Here is a 12234-nt window from a genome sequence, read left to right as displayed (position 1 = left end):
AGGTCCTCGAGGGCCGGCATCCTGCATGTTTTAGTTCTCTCCCTGGTTTTACACACCTGCATCAAATGATGGCTCATTAGAAGGTTTAAGGAAAACACTGACTTGCTAAGGAGGTTGTTACAACCACTAGGGAGAGAACTAAAACATGTAGGATGCCGGCCCTTGAGGACTGACTTTGGACACCCCTGGTCCAGAAGGTGAGAAAAGTTATGACCCAACCAGATCACGTATTGGCAGGATTCGCCTCCCTCATGTCCTCCAGTCTGTGTTTTCATGGTCATTTTTAGAAAACAAAATGATATGGTAATTCCTTTATTCCTTCAGCTTCCAAGTTATTGATTGCTAAAGCAGTTGCAAACAAGGGTTTAAACTATTTATTTGCCTTTCATAAAATCTTCCCCATTGGGCTTTTATCCCCTACCACAAACACGATGAGCCTTGCAGGCCGTATATTTCCTGTTTAATGTTTTTTTATTAGTGTAATTGAGAAACCTGACACTGGGTGGATCTGATCTGCACTGTGTCGCTGGCATGTTGATGGCATTGCTAGAGATTTCTGTCCGGATGTCTTTTTCCACCATGAAGTTGTATTTAGTCTTTGTAACAAAGGGGGTCTAACTGAATCGCCTTCTGGGATTAACAACGTTTTCTGAATTTCTGGATCCAGAGTGATGTCGGTAGCTTCATCTCACCTTTTTCAAAAGAAGGGGCAACTTAGTGTGAAGAAAGACAATTATATTAGCAAACAATTTTGCCATATGAAAACACACAAACTATTGTCCAACACATTTAAAACTCACCTTTTTCTCCTTTTGATCTTCCAGGTCGCGGCTTTTTTTGTTTGAGCTGGAGTTAGCAGTTCCAGATAGTGAGGCGTCACAATGTTCTCCGTTGTCTCGGTATCTGTGGACATGTGCCAGGCTGGCACTCAGATGACATCAGAGCATTGCGCCCAAAATAACATACGGGCACAAGGAGCGGGGCTTGGTGCAAGAAAAGCCCATTCTGCTGCCGAATAACACATCCACAGTTGGTCTGAAAAACTTTTTCTTTTTTTTTTTCCACTTAATAAAACCACATTTATAAAACTACATTTTGTATGAACCAGATTTTCTTTGTTAGGTATTAAAGTTTTATTGTAAAACCTTAAATATTTCACAAAACCGCAAGACATCCGTGAGAGGGCAAAATATATTTTTACTCACAGCTCACGTTTTCCAAGCCTTTTAAATTTTTTTTAATGGAAAAGGGTTCAAATACATTCAGACGCACATTCACTCACTGATGGTGGAAAGCTACACTGTAGCCACAGCTGCCCTGGGGCAGACTGACCGAACCGAGGCTGCCAGGCGTCGACGCCTCCGGGCCCTTTGACCTTCACCGGCAGCCAAGACGAGTGAAGTGTCTTGCCCAAGGATACAGAAACTCAGATCAACAGAATGGGGGTTTGAACCTGCAACCCAGCGGGTACCGGATCACTCCCTACTTCCTCCAGCACCTCTACCTCTTTAAAAGAAATAGCCATATCAAATGCATGTATGAAAGACTACATGTTTGTTGGTTTACGGTTAAAACTTTGCTTCACTCTGCAAGTCCTCCTATTTATCCGCCCGCCCAGATCCAACTGTGCTTATCTCACAAACTTAAAATACATGTTGCTCTGTTCCAACACAGCATCCATTCGGTCCTGTCTGCCGCTCTCTTCATCCTCGTTCCTATCAGCTCAGAGGCTCAGCTGCATCTTATCTGACTGCTTTGTTTCAAGTTATCCGCCAACAAGCTGACTGATGTTCATCCAAAAGTTTCCCACAAACCTCCCACTCACACATTCACATGCACGTGGGTGCGCGCGCGCGCTCAAAATAAGCTTCCCTGGGGCCGACTTTGTTTCATTAACCCGCCCAATGAGGCTGTTCAGCCGGCTGTCATCAATGCTCGGAGGTTCACCCACCGCCCGGTTGTAGCAGTGAAAGCCAGCGCTTCAGACACAGCGTGCATCCCCTCTCTGTCATGGACTCAACAGGAGGAATTTAAAATGGACAGAGGTGCTTGTCTGGTAAAGGCAGAGGTCGGCCGCCAAGCTGCAGAAAGTGCACATTTCTTGAAGAAAATCCAGTAAATTCTAGGCATGGCCCTGGCTGCAAGACTAAAAATCTAAATTTTTAACACAAATTTTACCTTAAAGCACTATTTTACTCCAAAATAAAACAAAATCTTGAATATTGTAGATAAAATTATCGAGGGAATTTGAGATACTCAATTTCTCCCACCTACAATTTTATAGCAGGAACTGTAAATTATGCTCCCTTCTGCCTAAAACCATTTTGTTTGCTCAATGAAAAGTTTATTGATTTCCTTCTGCAAGTGCAACGTCCCAATAGGAGGGAAGGCGACATTCTGCTTGTTCAGCATTAGGCAGCACCTCAAAAAATATTTGAATAGATTTAGCTTACTGGTGATGCTCTGATACTGAAGCAGACGAACAGAGTTCAGCATCTGCATAGATTAGCAGCCAGGGCTGACCTCTCAGTCTTTTCTAATCGCTCTGTAATGTTTTCTAGTGTTTGTAAAACAGGAAAAATAAACTTCCTAGATTAAGAATCTTTTACATGGGAAGCACAGCAAACATGTGGTCTGATAAGACTAAAATTGAACTTTATGAAGCCTGCAAGAAAACTAACAACATCTACAGATCAACCCCAGAATGAAGCATGATGGTGGCATCATCGTGTTTTTTTTTCCTTGTGAGCTTATGGGACGATGGACGGAGCTAAATACTGCAATGAAAAAAAAATCTACTAAAGGCTGCAAAACGATTTGAGAGAGGAGTGGAGTTTTGGCTTCCAGAGGGACAGCAACACTGAGCGCACTCCCATCTACAAGACGGAACCACTCAAAGTCAAGTTGAAATTTGCCAAATGTTTTTAGTGTCAAGGATGTTAAGACAACGAGTTGAAATGTGATGTGCATAGTTGCTTCGTGGTATTATACACACGTCAGTAAGACTGCCATATGCACACGTAAGCAGAGAGAGCGTTTGTCTGAACTTTGGATGGACCGCGCTCTTCCGAGGGCCTTGGACGCTTCTGACAGATGACCTGCGTCTCACGTCTGTCAGCATTTAAGAAGTCAAAGGTCAAACTGACCTCAGTTTGACATGCAAAAGTGTGACTTTCGCATGTTATCTCTTGCTGTACGTGTTTCCCTCCCCCCCATCGTATCCCCAAAGCAGCAACGCAGGATCTGCTTTGTGCACGTTTCATCCATCCAGACCTGCCAATACGTGATGGAACTCTGTTTATTTCCAAGTCTACAGTGGGATTAGTGTGGAGGGAAGTTTTTTGTTTTTAAAGATAAGAATCACTGGGAATAGTTTTTTGAAAAACAAAATGTGGACTCGCTGAACCCAGACAAAAAAAAAAAAAAAAGCTGACTGGTGTATCATGTTTTCTAAGTTTATCCTCAAGAACCACAATTATGCTTCTCGTTAATCTCCTGTAGATCAAACTGAGTGCGACCACACCAAGCATCGCTGGTAAAGAAGAGCACACAGTTTGTCACAATCAAAATTCCTTTGTCAGGGTGACTGGACAGGTGTAACGGGTCTCCAAATGCATTTAAAATAAACCCGGAGACTTTGGATTGGGTTAGATTTTTCAGGAAGCAATCAACGTGCAAAACTATCTGAATAATAACATTTTTTTTACTCCATTAACAATAACAAGTGTATCACATAATACAAAAATAATGAACAGCGACATGCCTCTCCAACAATCTTGCAGAAATCTTCACCCTCCGACACGCAGCGCTGTCGGTCTTAAACGATCTATCATCAGACTGAGCCCCAAATGCACTCGGCCGCAGTGGCATTAAATTTCCCTCCCATCTCTGGGAAAGCATTCATCTTTCACAGATCACAAACAGAAGGTTAGCTTGGATATTTTTGTGGCTAGGATGGGACATCAGAGCCTCCACCCGGAGTTTCAACCCCTTTCCCACAGATAAATGGAACAGATGTGGTCTGCTGCTCGATTTTGTGCTAATGGCCCGTTTGTTGTATCGGATCGACTGTGCAGCACATGCACAGAAAACAATACTGACGCCAACAATCGACGTTCACAAATTCTGCTCGACATATATAGGATAATTTTCACAGGTTTATTGTTGTTTGCTGAAGAAGTCTTCAATAGTGGGGATTTTTTTAAACAATGGGTTAAAAAGTGAACATCAGAAAGCTGCAGTGTCAAAAAAAAAAAAAAAGGTTAAAGCAGCTGGAAGTGTGATACCCAAGAATAAATGATGACAAAATGTTATCTTGCCACTTTGGAGGACAGTAAGGGAAGAAAACATGTCCAGAGCTCATCATTAGAGATCTACAGTGCCATCTTTGGGTCAAGAAGTCTGCATAACAACCGTTAAATAAGGGTATGGTTAGGGTTAAGGTTAGGGTTAGTCTCATGCTTCATGGCCGGTGTCCCGGTGTCTTTCACATGTCTGTGCATCAGCACACCTGGCTCCAATATTAGCCCGCCAGCAGAGCTCTGTAGAGCTTAACTGCATGCTAGTGAGGTAGTTTAGTCATTTAATTCAAGCATGTAGGACACGGAACACATCTAAAAGTTGCAGGACTCTGGCCCTCGAGGAAACCAGTTTGAGACCACTGATAAAAGCTGTGCACAAACAATTCCTGTCCAACCATCACAAATGTAAAGATGCAGAGTTCGCTAAGCTCAAATGTAACTAGATCTGCGTGCTGTGGTCAATTGAGACTGAGTTTAAGTTTGTGACAACAAACACTCCAGGTGGGTTTGGGAATAATATGCTTGAAAGCATCGCATGCCCACTATGAAAAAACAGTGGAGGATCTGTGATGATGTGGGCCTGCATCACTTCCAAAGACAAGAGGTTATTTTATTTTTTTTTTAGAATACATGACATCTCATAGACTCTGAATGTTAAATTGTATTTTTGATAATTAAGAATGAAAAAATAAGGCAAAATTAAACTGGAATTTGGAAAATTTCAGTACCACAGATTTTAGCAGTAAATTGAAAACAGGGACAGGTTTGTTGAAAGGACAATGAAACAAAATATGGAGCAAGCTGCTACCAGGGTTTAAGGTTCATTTCTCAGCTGGACATCACTAAACATGTAGCTAGAGTTACAATAAAAATGCTCAAATGTTAGAAATACCCACTAGGGTCTACGTTTAATTGCACTCAAAAATCTGGCAAGACTTTAAAAAAAATGTTGCTCACACCCGGTTGCCACCCAGTTTGACTGTAGCCAATTAGAAAAATCAAAATGGAGAACAATGTCCAGATGTGTAACCCTCACAGGGACACACCCTGAGTGACCTACTTATGAAGAAATGTGTGTCACACACCACACTGTTCAGATTTATGTTTAAAAAAACAAAAAAAAAAAACCCCACCATTGAATTATTTTCTGTTTTATTCTCTCCAGTTCAGTCACGCAGTACATGATCTTGGCGTAAAATACAAATGCAGCCCATGAATAGAATAGGAGCGACTGGATTTGATCTCCGCTGCTCATTCTCTGAAATGGATTTAGTCAGAACCTGCTCATTGTATCCAGTGATTCCTAATGTTCCAAGACTAACTCTTAAGTAAAGCTGCATGAGAACAATTTTCTTTTGAACCATCAAACATAATGAGTTCAGCAGAAAGGAAGTCGTTTTAAACATAGTCTCGCACGTCCACTTTGATGGTGTAGATGATAAACTGGGAAAATTGCAATTTTCTGCTGTTAACAATAAAATGTTCGTAGCTAACTGGACTGGTCAAAGTGGTGCAAGTGTAGCTCTGGCTCCTGATTCAGACACTAATTTTGCTCCTTATCAAGCAAAAATAAACACAACCTCAAATCCTGCTCATCTCTCATTATCTCTTTCCTGGACCGCAAGTACTGATGTGATTCCCACATGTAAAAAACAAACATAAAAAAAAATACTTTAGTGCTGAAACAAATTGGACATGCAGTCTAATGTTTTCTGGCGCTGAGAAGAATCTACTTAGAATCTAATTTTCTAAAGAAAAAAAAAACACAAACAAACCAATCTAAGAGCTTGTTTGTGGTCTTTGTAAAGTCTGGCTTATCAATTAATCCGTTTAGAGTCTTGTGAGGGAGCAGTTCTTTCCATTCTGCTTTTGTTAATAAACAAGGACATTCCTTCAAATAAGGTTTGACACCAGTCCATCTATGCTACTGTGGAAAATCAGGTTGAGTTTGCTGAAGTTTTGTTCTTTGCAATATTAAAATCAGGCGAAGCATATGTACATGAAGGAGGAAATGTGCTTAACCAAACCTTGACGTTTTTTTAAAACAATTAACAGTTTGATTAAACCTGTTCAAAAGGAAAATTAGAAACTGCAGCAGAACAACATGGAGATTATTCATATATGGAGATTGTGAGTAGTGTGAGGACGTTCTGCAACACACAATTTCTTCCACACAATGTCATTCGCTTCAAGAATTTCCAAAAGGTTAATGAGAATCCTTTAGGTGAGATCGGCTGTCCCCTAAGACAGCCCGGCTGCTTAGTTTGAACATAACCTGCTTCAAAACGGTGTCGATTTCAAGCATAAGCTTCCATGCCTTTGTGCCCTGATGAAAACCGAAGCGCTTTTAGGAGAAACTGGATTTGAAAGCCAAACTCTCTGTGTTGAACCAGTAATCCTGCTTTGTGTCCGAGTCCTCCCGTTCACCCAGGTGCAATGACGTATGCCGACGTATACGTTTCGGCCATGTTGACTTAGCCTGTAAGAGGAGGACACAGGCGCAGTCAGGCGGAAACACAACGGTGAAGAGGGGAAAGGAAACCAAACACATGTTGAGCTTCAGACAAACACAGGAGCAAGGAGGCGTTTCACAAAATAAGAACAAGGCAAAGAGAATTTGGCAAATGATTAACAAAAAAACAAACTGGAGCTTATAGGAGTACAGAAAAGGTCTCGGTGGGTTTACCAAGTATCCTCTTATACACACACAGTGGACGTTTTGACCTTAACCATCTGGATATCTTTTAATTAAATCAATAAAACATCTTGAAAAATCTCATAATTAACTACACCTACAAAACACAGCCCTCTTTGTGCCCTATTGGGATTTTATAAGATCATTTAAGGACACACTTATGGAGTGGAAGGAAAAGGATGCATTAGCTTCAAAGAAGTTAAACTAACAAACAAAAATTGTCCCCCAAGAGTCAATGCTTTGTTCAACTACTAATCTCTGCCATTACAGCTGGAAGTGTTAGTGGTGTGCGCCTTCACCAGCTATGATTAAAATGTAAACCATTCCCACTGCGTAATGCTGCCACTATCTTATTTTCCCACAGTGGTAGCTTGTTCAAGGTGATGCACGACATTAGTTTTCCTCCGCGCCATCTGAGTCCTCATGACTTTTCTTGTGTCATTTTTCAACAGAGGCTGGATTTCCCCACTAATAGTTGTCCCCTTAACAGAGAGCTGTAGATTTCCACCTGAGCTGCGGACCTCTACAGCTGACCCAGTGATAGTATACAGGATGTTTCTCTGATTATTGTCTTTATTTCTGCCCAGTTTGCTGATGAGCTCTCTGCTCTTCCTGTTCCTGCTGAAGGCTAACACGTGCTTCCTCCTACATAAACTCCTGCTCTGCTCTCGCTCAGTTGAAGATCGTATGTCATCATCCTTGTCACAGCCTTTAAGCATCGATGCCTGATATCCTCACTGCATGCCTGACCTCTGACCCTTACCTTTTTCTGCTCCCCGACTGCTCTGATTGTATCTCTGCATGCGTCTTCGACTCTTGCTTCTTGTCACCAGATTTCTATCTCAGCCATATTGGATTGTTCTGTCTCAATGCCCTTCTCTTTCCCCAACCCGAACTGTTTATCCGACCACTGTACAAAGGATTACGAACAAAGTGACCATTCATTGTCCCATGGTGAAACCAGACCACTGTAGTAGTGAGTAGAAATAAGCAAATCTTGCTACCTGAGTTGCTGCTGTCTGTGGATTCACCGCCCCAGTTTCCATCGTAAAGATTTTGCTTATTTGTGCTGCCATTTCTTGTGCAACAATCCCTGATTTCCGGACACGTCGCTCTTTCAAAACGTAAAGTATTCCAATCCAATAAGGTTCTGATTCTCAGAAAAGGAAAGCTTGGGAAACCACCTCTTTTTGGTAGGCTTCACTTCCTGTTTGTCTTACGCATCACTAATCGCCCTGTCTCTTTTGCAGAGTCTGACCTGAAAGCTGCCCCGAGAAGCAGTCGCGTTTCTTTTCACACATTACCTCGGCTGTTATCAACAAAGACTGTTTGACATTTTCTCAGTCGTGCCGTCCATTTTGGGTCCAGAACATACTAAGATTTTTACATATCAACATCTCCGAGGGGATTTGGAGTTGTACTTTTACACAGCTGGCTGTGTCTCAGAAGTTCAAAGTCTGAGATGTTGCTTCATAACGTGACCCTGCTTTAACCATTTTCTGGCGTGTTCTTTGATCTTTATGCTGTTTGAACACAAATGTTCTCCTTCAGACCTTTAAGGCTTGAAGGCTTTTAGATGTGTTCCTTGTCCTACATGCTTGCATTAAATGACTCCCTCGCAAGCATGCGGTCAAGATCTACAAAGTCCTGTTAATGAGACAATGTTGGAGCCAGGTGTGCTGAAGCAGAGATGCATCTAAAAGTTGCAGGACTGGAATTCGAGACCACTGCTTTAAGGCCTCCACAGAACAGCTGTGTTAATACTGACAAAAATGTACGTACTTATCGGACTCCTGGAGGTAATTGATTGTAGTGGATTTTATTTGACCTGTTCGGTTTTTATCTGTATAAAAAATAAATATAAAATCATCTTGCATTTTTCATTTTAGAATGATGTTGTGTAGGTCTGTCACAGAAAATCACACCTGTATAGTTAAGCGACTTAATTTACTTAATTTGATCACTGAGGAGACAGAGAGAGAAGTATTCAAAAGTAAAACATCTTAGAACCAAAATGTGCCTAAACTGTCCAAACAGGAAATGAGATCAAGGAACTGAAACAAATTTATGTAGCCCACTGAGGGTTCAAACCTGAGACTTTTTAACTCTTTAAAAGTTTCACTCACATCAGTTCTCTCCAGTTTACGAGAAACCTGTAATGCGAATATAAAAACAGAGAAAAAGTCAAACAGAATGACCAAATTTGGAGCTTTTGCAACAGATGCATCAGGGTACACCATGCGCTGTGATGTAAGAATAGTTTCTCTGGAGGCTTTTAAATATAGATCGATAGATTTAAATATATGTCACGTTTTTACAATAAAAAGGCACTGTGTTTAAAATGAAAGCTTTATTGTTCTTTTAATACAATTTTCATGTTTGGACAATATAATCACTTTACTAAATATTTAATTTGTACAAACATAAAAAAGTATACTCTTAGAAGAATAAAATAAACTTTTCCCCTTAAATCAGAACAATATTGGAAAACAGAATTTTCTATTTAATCTGTGTATATTTTGTTTGAATGTCTGAAACCTATAAAAAAAGTCAAAAACGGAAAATATAAGGAGAAAATTAGTTTTCGCAGCGTTGTGCAGAAGAGTGTCGGATGTCGTACTAAACAAGGTTCCCATGAAGTGTACAATCATGCGGTTATATTTTTGCTAAGTACACTATGATAAAAAAAAAGAAGTTAATGACCAGAAAGCTAAGTATTTCACGCTGCGGTGCTCTGACGCACTCGGGACTGTCGTGACGAAGGTTTCTGAAAGTGATCTGACTATCTGACACTCACTGGAAGAGAACCAACATGTAGTCCAGGATGGAACATAAAGACATCTTTTTCATCAGGTGAAAAAAAAAAAAAAAAATATATATATATATATATATATATAAAATTCCCTTCTCACCCTCCGCTGGTGGTCTGTTTCATCCTCTGAGCTCGGGTCCTCTACCAGAGGCCTGGGAGCTTGAGGGTTCTTGAGGGTTATATATATATATATATATATATATATATATATATATATATATATATATATATATATATATATATATATATATATATATATATATATAAATATATATATATATATAAAACCACAGGTTGTTACAACAGTCATGAAAGTACTTCTCTATTCTCACAGTATATCACCAATTAAAGCTGTTCAAATTTGTGTAAACTCTCATATTTGTTGTGTTTTCCTGTAGATTGGTGGAAGGAATAAGTTGTTTTACTTTGTTTTCCTGTGTGTAAAACAAAAAAAATTCACATCCTTTAATAATTTTAACACCACCATCTACACTTGGATTTGTTTCTTGTACAGAGTGAATGGTTCTTATACTCACAGGAAGTGAAAGTTTCTGTGAGGGAAAAAAAAAACTCCATCTTTTGTCACTTTTGCATTAGTTCTATTTGTGTCAGAACATCTTCAAGGAAAAAAAAAAAACAACTTTGTCCAAATGCAAAAGCATAGCCTTTTGCACCAGCACTCAATCAGAGCTACCTCCTTTGTGAATCAGGTGCAGTTATGTGGCAGGTGCACAAGATGCTCAGGGTGGATCTAGAGCCGACATTAGACATTACAGTGAATTAAAACCATGAGACTACTCAGTTTTGTTTAAAGTATAGTGTCTTACTGTTGTTAAAGAACATTACTTTTGTCTCCATACGCTACTACTGTCTTACATTCAACCTTCATGTCAGTCAGCATCATGTATTTAGATTTCACACAAACATCAGTTGATCCAGCTGTGTTGTAATGTCAAACAAGCTTTCTGTTTCAGGCTGTTGGATTCAGGGTGAGAACCTGCAGGTGGACTGTGCAGATACTCCCACCAACATGACGTGCACGGACGTTAGCAACGTACTAGCAGGACCGTAGCATCTGGAAAACAGTTGAAGGCTTTGCATATATTTTTGAAAGATATCGCTGTGTTGCAAAAACAATCAACACAGTGAGCTGTGTATCGAAAAAAAAGAAAAAAAAGAAGTCCTGATAAATTGTGACGGTGCGCTGCTATAACGTTATCTCCTCTCACGCATGAATACCAGTCACACAAGGTGGACGTACCGGGAGACATTCATTAGCTTTTGGTTTTCCATACTGCGGTGCTTGTTTTTCTTGCGAAACTTTTTCAAGATCTGAGAGATACCGCTTCAGCAGAACTTTCCCTGAATGTTGGGCTGCTGTGTGAACAACCTTTGCAGGCCTGTGTCACAGTCAGGAAGTCCCCTGTGAAAGCAGGCCACTTCAAATGGGAAGTGCTGTGTTTTTTTTTCTTTTTCAGTAAATATTTCATCACTCTGTCTGTATGAGCCAACGGCTGTTTGGTGTTCTGAAAGGAAAACGCTTTAGTAGATGTAGCATTATGTCTGTCATGTCTTACATTTTCTGTGCAACTCAACCACAGAGGGATAACTTGATTCAAAGTCATTTTACTGCGTTTCTGATTTGGGTCATGTGAATCGGCTCATATTTTTTTATTACTCCGCGCATGCTGTAAAACATTCTCCCATGAGGTCATGTATAAATCCAGGCTGGGTAAACTGGCAAGAGATGAGACCTAAATCCAGTTGAAACCTGTTTTCCACATCCACTGTACGATGAGACCCACTCCCTTGTTTTTCTTCTTCTATCTGACATTAAATAATACTAATAATAATATTCTGTTTTAATCAGTTATGCTAAATGCAGTAACAATAAACAATATATACATATATTTTTTTCCCCAGAATTTAGAAGATGGCATATTTAATTCACTGGCAACTCCAAAAACTTTAACTTGATGGCCTTTATTCCTCTTTGAAGAGGACTTGTCAGTGTAATTGGTAGGCATCTTCCAACTGGAAGATCAGTTTGTACCCAAGATTCAGTTTTCTGGATGATCTGTCTTGAGAGGATGAGATGAGAAGATGCTGCTACCTCCGTACTTCACATTTAAAGTTTCTTCCTTCAATCCCTTCCAAATGTAGCAATGGTCATTGTGACCAAAACGCTTTAATTTTAGTTTCACCGGGCTACAGAACACACCTCCAAATATGGGTGGCTCTTTCCTCTCGGAGTGGAAATATTGTTTTTCTGGGACATTTATCAGGGATACGGAACTAGTCTGAAAGTGTTTAAGGCCCTTAAAATGCAAAGTCAGGTGTGCCTCAATTTAGCTCAAGTGTTGTGAATTAGCCAATAACAAGCTTTGAACGACATCATCATCATCTGGGCTGTCCAAAAGTTTTAT

Source organism: Poecilia reticulata, chromosome 12 (genome assembly GCF_904066995.2).
Source record: "Poecilia reticulata chromosome 12, P_reticulata-male-v2, whole genome shotgun sequence".
Taxonomy (NCBI): Eukaryota; Metazoa; Chordata; class Actinopteri; order Cyprinodontiformes; family Poeciliidae; genus Poecilia; species Poecilia reticulata.
This window is presented reverse-complemented; position numbering follows the sequence as displayed.